A 7,002-nucleotide genomic window follows, 5' to 3' on the forward strand; every position below is an offset into this window, starting at 1 on the left:
GCAGAGAGTGAGTCTGAGGACTTTGTGCAACTCTGCCTCGCTTAAATCCAATTCACACACCTGTTGACAAAGAAACAATAGCTATGTGCCAAGAACTTCACAAATTTATCTTATTTGATCCTCACAAGAAGCCTGCAAGGTAGATGCTATTATTACCCCCATTTTACAGATGAAGAAACAGTAGACGACTAGTAAGTAACCTGAGGGAAATTTGAATTCAGGTCTTCCTGACTCTAGGCCCAGTACTCTATCCATTATGTCACCTCGCTGCCCAGTTGTAACTGAGATTATAGGAATTCACCACCGTGCATGAACCATACATACTTTTCTGTGTATTTTTTTTTAATCTTCAATGACCCACTTTTGGTTTTTTTTCCTTCTTTTTGGGGTGTGGAGGGTGCAACACTATTGCTAGCTTCCTTTCCCCTCAAAAATAAAGAAAGCAATCCTTGTAACAAATAGTCATAGGTGAGCAAAACAAATCTAGGCATTAGTCATATACAAAAATATATGTCTTATTCCGCATCTCAAATCTACTGCCTTGTCTCAGGAGGTAGATTGCATACTTCCTTATCTGTCCTCTGTAATTGTGGCTGGTTATTTCATTGCTCAGAATTCTCAAGTCTTTCAAAGTTATTTTTCTTTACAATGTTGTTGTTAGAGTAATATATTAATTAAAAAACACTAATGAATGCAATCACTTTTGAAAATAACAATCTATTTAATTCAGATGTCCAGATTCAAACTCTATTTGCCTTTTGAGTCAGATATAAATTATGAGGGATTTACACTTCTATGCACACTCTGGTTGACTAAAACTTCCTTTCCTGTCCTTCCATACTGTCAGAACAAAGGGAAAGAGACCTCAAAATTCCTTGTCACTTTCCAGGCCTGTGTTCCCTCCATTGAGCACGATTTATGTGTTTACTTCTCTGACAAGATAACAGGGCGATTTGCACTTCTTCCCGAAAAAGGCAGTGAAATGGAAAAGTGAGTAAGGAAGGAAAGAGCTCAATACTCACGTCCTGATTGGTAGCACAAGGCTAGGCTCTGTTCTTGGATGCCAACAGAAACAACCACATTAATGATTTGCTCCACAGTTTGAGGTCAGGATTGGAGACCAAATAGGATAGGATTTAGCTCCCAGTGGGTGACAAGAGCCAGAAATTTGAACAAGCTACATTGTTCTTTTTGTTTCTGCAGCAATAACAGGTTGATAAAAGACTAGAGGAGAGCTCTTAATTTCTTTATTTAGCCTTTCAAAAAACTTCCATTTTGCTCCCCCACGACTCCTTTGCTAACTGTGAGGCTGGCCAGTTGCAAATGGAATGAAAGTACAGGGAGGGTTATAAGGTCTATGTTATTTTTTTCTTAATGTTATGGACTGAAGTTTAAAATTCTAAGTATTGTGCAGTAAAAATATATGTGCTGTCCTGTTTGGGGAAACAGGACAATAAACTTGTTCCTGCTGTTGCCCATAAAAAAGAAAACCTGTTCTCTTTAGGGTTTTCCCATGAAATCCTAGTTATTCTACCAGTCATCCTCTCAACAGGAAAGAGAAGGTTTTGAAGATGTATATGTATATATTGCTATTTCTCAGTATTTAAAGGCAATAAATCCTTCAAGTAGGAGTTTATGGTATGAGCTGTAGTGTCACCATGACAAATATAAGGTAAAAGTATTGCTGTAAATATTTATCTAAGCCCAAATAAAAGCTTTAAAGGTACTCTTCTTGTGCTGTTAATTTCACTTTCCCCGTCATAAACTTCCTACTACTCTTTGTCAATTTCACTGGGAAGTAAAGCAAGATCAAAAGGAAAGGGATTTTAGCATTGTTTCAATCCTCTTCCCCCCATCCCCACCCCCCAAAAGGGGGGGGAAAGCAACCTGAACATGGTGGGTGGGTGGGGGAGAGTTGAATTAGAAGCAGCTAATGATTCTGGAGCAGAGTTTCTGACCCATTCCCTTAAAGAGTTCATACCTTTTTTCAAAGGTGGTCATGCAATTTGTATCCTTAAGGCTAAGAAAAGTACAATTTGAGATAGGACTCTCTTTAGCCAGAGACCCATCTGTATGTATAATACTGATATCCTCTCATGCTGACTTTTTTTTATTCTTAGTGAATTATACCCTCCTTCAACTCATAATTAGAGGAAGGAACAGATGGCTGAGACTTCTTATTGTAAAATTGGGAGTCCATTAAATAGTAATTTACACATTCTTATCGATTATTCCTTGCAACAGAGAAAGCTATGTACTGATGCTATTAAGAACAAAAAGAAAGAAAGATAAAGAAAATGTATTTATTCATTAAACTTTACATTTCTATCGTCTTCACAATCACTGTTTCTAGAGCTGTTTCAAGTCTAAGTATAAACGTCAAATCTTTGTTTTACGTCCCTCTCACACCTATGGTGTGGATGTAGGTTCATACTTGTGTATACTGAAACTTTATCGTCTTTCAACTATTTTTCAGCCATTTCCTCAAAGAAAATGTTGCTATTCCATGCTATTTTTTTCTCTTTATGACCATTCTGGTGGAACCACTAAAGTGATACTTGAGAGGCTTTCTTTTTAAGTTGCAATTGATGACATAACTGAAGTAAGCCCACAATTTTCAAATTCTGAGCAGAGTATATATTTCCCACTCAGCAAGTGACTAAGCATGAGAATTTGTGCTAGGATGTTTTGCTCAACCATGTAAATAGGATAAAGTAGTTGCTGTCCCTTATAGGTAATATTCCATCTTTCCTATCTCTGTTTTTATACTTCCTCCTCATCAAGTTTTAGAATCACTAGTTTCTTCCAAAGATCATTCCATGGTCCATCTCCTACATGAAAACCTTTCTCGATTCCTCTCAGCTGCTAAACCCCACCCCCCATTAACTTGCACTTACTTGGTATATATTTTGTATCTATTTACATGTGCACTCTTCCCTGGCCCCCCAGTAGAATATAAGCTTCTTGAGGGCAAGAATTGCTTCATTTTTGTCTTGTGTATTCCCAGTGCTTAATACACTACTTTGAACATAGCAGGTACTTAGTCAATACTTCTTGATTGATTTCAAGTGTATTTCTACCACCATTGCTCCCCACAGATCCTGGCTCCATTTGCCTCCAATAACACATTTCTGGTGACTGACTTTGATAGACCTGGCTTTCGTAGCAATGCAGGAATCTAAGACAACTCCCAAAGACTCACAATGGAAATTGCTATCCACATCCAGAGAAAGAACTATGGAGTCTGAATGCAGATGGAAACATACTATTTGCTCTCCTTTTCCTTTGTTGTTTCATTTTATTGCTTCATTCTCATGATTCCTCCCATTAGTTCTAATTGTTCTTGATATCATGACTAATGGGAAAATATGCTTAATATGAATGTATTAGTAAAGCCTATATCAGATTGTACTCTGTTTTGTGGGGGAGAGAGAAGGGGAAAAATTTGAAACTCAAAATCATATAGAAGTGAATGTTGAAAACTAAAAATAAATGAATTATTTTTTAAAAAAGAAAATCTAAAATACTTAAATCTCAACTATCTCCAGATTTGATGGAAATTGTTTTAATAAATGATATATTGATGTCATTGACATTAATAAATGATAAATTGAACAAATTAGCTACAATTAAAAAAAAAAACCAACAAAATAGCACATTTCTGTTCCATCCACATGAAATCCTAGAGAACTGCCTTCTTCTGCATGAACAGGAGCTAGAGGAATCTGCTCTGCTTCAGAAGAAGTGGAGTTCAAAGGAAGCACATTGTCTTTGTGGGCACTGCCATTTCCTGATATGGATTTCTTCCTCTGTGAGCCTCAAGGGTGTTAATGGCACAGATGGTGTTGTGCCCCGCAATATATTCTACTTGTGACTATCACATTTTCTAAACTTTTTGACAACCTGAGTAAACACTGTTTGGTACGATCCATATTTGGGAGTCTAAATATATTGTACTTTCAAATATCTAATCTTTTTGAGTCATATAGAAATTTTTCTTTAGCCTAGATGCTAATAGTACTAGAGCCATGTGATATTTGAAACTCTCTGTGATATGGTTCCAATCTATTTTTCAAGACTAGTCTTGCACTCTACTTTATATTTCTTGCCAAAATGTTCTTCTTGCTATCCTCTTTACAAGAGAGTCTATGTCCTTCCTCCGGGTTTTTGTACAGTTAGCCTAGCATGTCTGAGAAATTATTTCTCTTCTCACTTCTGTTTCTCAGAACCCTTTAAGGCTGAACTCAAGTATCACCTTCAATATAAGACCTTTCACAAACTCTGCAATTTTTTTGTTGCTTTTTTGAATAAATTATTTTGCTTTGCATATATTTTATGTTTAGTTTTCTGTACATATATTGTATTCCTCCATCCCCACCTCCTCATAGGTTAAGCCCAGTTTTTCCTTTAAAAGTATTGAAAGAGTACCTTGTTTAAGCTGGCTGAGGGGACTAAGGTTTAGCCAGTATATATTTCCTTGGGCATGAAACAGTCCAGACATAAAAGGTTAGGGTTCTTGGCTCATACTTGTGACCACAAACCAGAAGCATGAACAACACTGGGAAATTATACTCAACTGGATTAATGTTTTATCCTGGATGAATATCTCTTTCCTATTCTGAACGTCTTTCTTTTGCTATGGCTAAGTAAACCTCATTTTGTTAACTGCTAGTGAGATTATGAATATCTTATTTCATTCCAGTTTCAAACCTAAATTACCAAGAGACCAACATGAGTTAGGCTTAGACCATATCAGATAGCATGATTCTTTCTTGCTTGAACATCCATTAGCTTTGACTGGTTAGACCTCTGAAGCCTGCCTTTCTCTAGGCCTATATTTGTGTACTGTCTTGGGGAACTCTGGAACTTACAAAATAAGTAGAATCCTGAAACAGGCATTCAGGCACTTATGCCAGGTAGAGAACTATTAAAAACAACAACAACAACAAACCTACTTCCTGTACTTTTATGCGGCTTCAGTTGCTAAAGTTGGGTGAGGTTGGGATTCTGATTAATATGAGGAGGTTCTCAAGGTAGATGAATTTGATCTCTCCCACTCTGAACCTCTAGAATTCTACTTAGGAAGGAAAGGGTGGCAGGTCAACAGAATTGCTAGTGGTATTTCCAAATGGGAGGCAATTTCCATTTAGAAACCAACTAACATAAATTCTCTGGGTGGCACCTAGTGGACTAATATTCTAGGTCTGCTTCAGACCAAAGATTCTTCAAAAATTTCAGAAGCTCTTAAGAATCAGTCAGTCTAATAAGCATTTACTATGTGATTACTATGTGGCAGGCTCTTTGCTTAGTGCTAGGGATACAAAGAAAAGAAAAAAGATAGTTCTTGCTCTCAAGAAACTCAGTCCAATGGGGGAGATGATATAAAAAAAAATCACCATGTATAAACAAGACAAAGATAGATTAGATAGATAGATAGATAGATAGATAGATAGATAGATAGATAGATAGATAGATGTACTGAATTGTGTAAGGAGATAAGCTTTCTATTGCAAAAGTCCAAGTGGGAGATCATGAGAACCTACATCTGTGTGATGGCATTATCTATATCAGAAATGTTACAGAGGTGAAATTTACAGAACTTGACAACAGACTGGATATGGAAGGTCAGAGAGACAGAGAGAATTCTAGCTGAAAGGAACCTCAGAGGTAATTTGGTCCATATTCTTCATTTTATGGATGGAGATAAGGAAACTCAGGCTCAGGGGAAGGAAACTACTTACCCAAGGTCACAGAGGTAGCAAATGTCAAAATCAAGATTTGGATGCAGGTCCTCTGAATCAAAATCTAAAGATACACCACATTTCGGGGCTTAGAATCAGGCAGTACTGCATGAAAATCCTTTTTCTAACACTGACTAGCTATATTACAATGGATAAATCATTTAAGCTCTCTGAGTTTCAATTTCCTTACTTGTACAATGGAGATGGTAATATCTGTAGCACCTACCTCATGTAGTAGTGTTTTGTTTGTAGTTTTTTTGAAGTTTGTAGTGTTTTGTTAACTTTAAAGCACCATCAAATATTATTTATTATTATTATTATTATTATTATTATTCATGAGGACACATGTGTCATAGAAAAGAGTCCACTTCAGTTCCCAATAATTTTTGCTGAATAAGAACATGGCAGTCATTTTAAGTAACTGCTGCATTATGAGTAAAAGTTGCTGAAAGATTGGAATCATCAGTGAAAATCCAATAAGCCTGTGTAAGCCGGCCTTCAATCAAATGACCCTCCATAGTTATTTGTTAAAATTAGATTATATTGTCTTACTGTAAATTCAGTGAGTATGTCCCAGGTTCTCATTACTTCTACTGATAAGAACTTTGTTTCCTATGCAAGATGTAGAATTCCTAATTGCCACACATTGATTAGGACTGTGTTCTGGCATGTCTTCTCATTCAAAGTTCTAAAGTCTTAATTTGTCCCAATTTTTGGCACTGATAAAGGCTCCTTGATAAAATGTAGATTCCATTGAAACTACAGTGAAGATGATTAATTCACAGTAAGTTTATCTACCTGGGATAAATCCTTCAAATTAACCTTTAAAACAAAGGGCAGAGACACAGGGACTTACTAAGAGAGAAGCTAGAGCAGGGAAGTTTGAACAGAGAAAGGGTGATCAGATATACCTGGGCTTGGTTTCAAGGAAGTGTATCTTAGTGGGTGGTCTTGGAGCACCTTACAGAAGTCATGTATTTTAGGGAACCCTGAAACTCCAGGGATGAAAAGAAATGAAGGTCATAGTAAGGTGCTCTTGGGGCACTATTTCAGTTGCACAAATTCTTTTGGAGTAGTACTATATAAATGCGGAACACTATCAGGATTTCTAGAAAGTGAGGCTCATTAACAGGGTTGGTACCTTGACTTCCTAGCTGTCCCCTGGGTTTGAATCCCTTGGTTTTTAAAGCTTAGCCCTGCTACTCTGGGGCAGCAAGGTGGCACAGTGGATAGAGTGCTGGGCCTGGAGTCAGGAAGACTC

This window comes from Phascolarctos cinereus, unplaced genomic scaffold, assembly GCF_003287225.1.
Source record: "Phascolarctos cinereus isolate Bilbo 61053 unplaced genomic scaffold, phaCin_HiC Scaffold_5;HRSCAF=322, whole genome shotgun sequence".
NCBI classification, from domain to species: Eukaryota; Metazoa; Chordata; class Mammalia; order Diprotodontia; family Phascolarctidae; genus Phascolarctos; species Phascolarctos cinereus.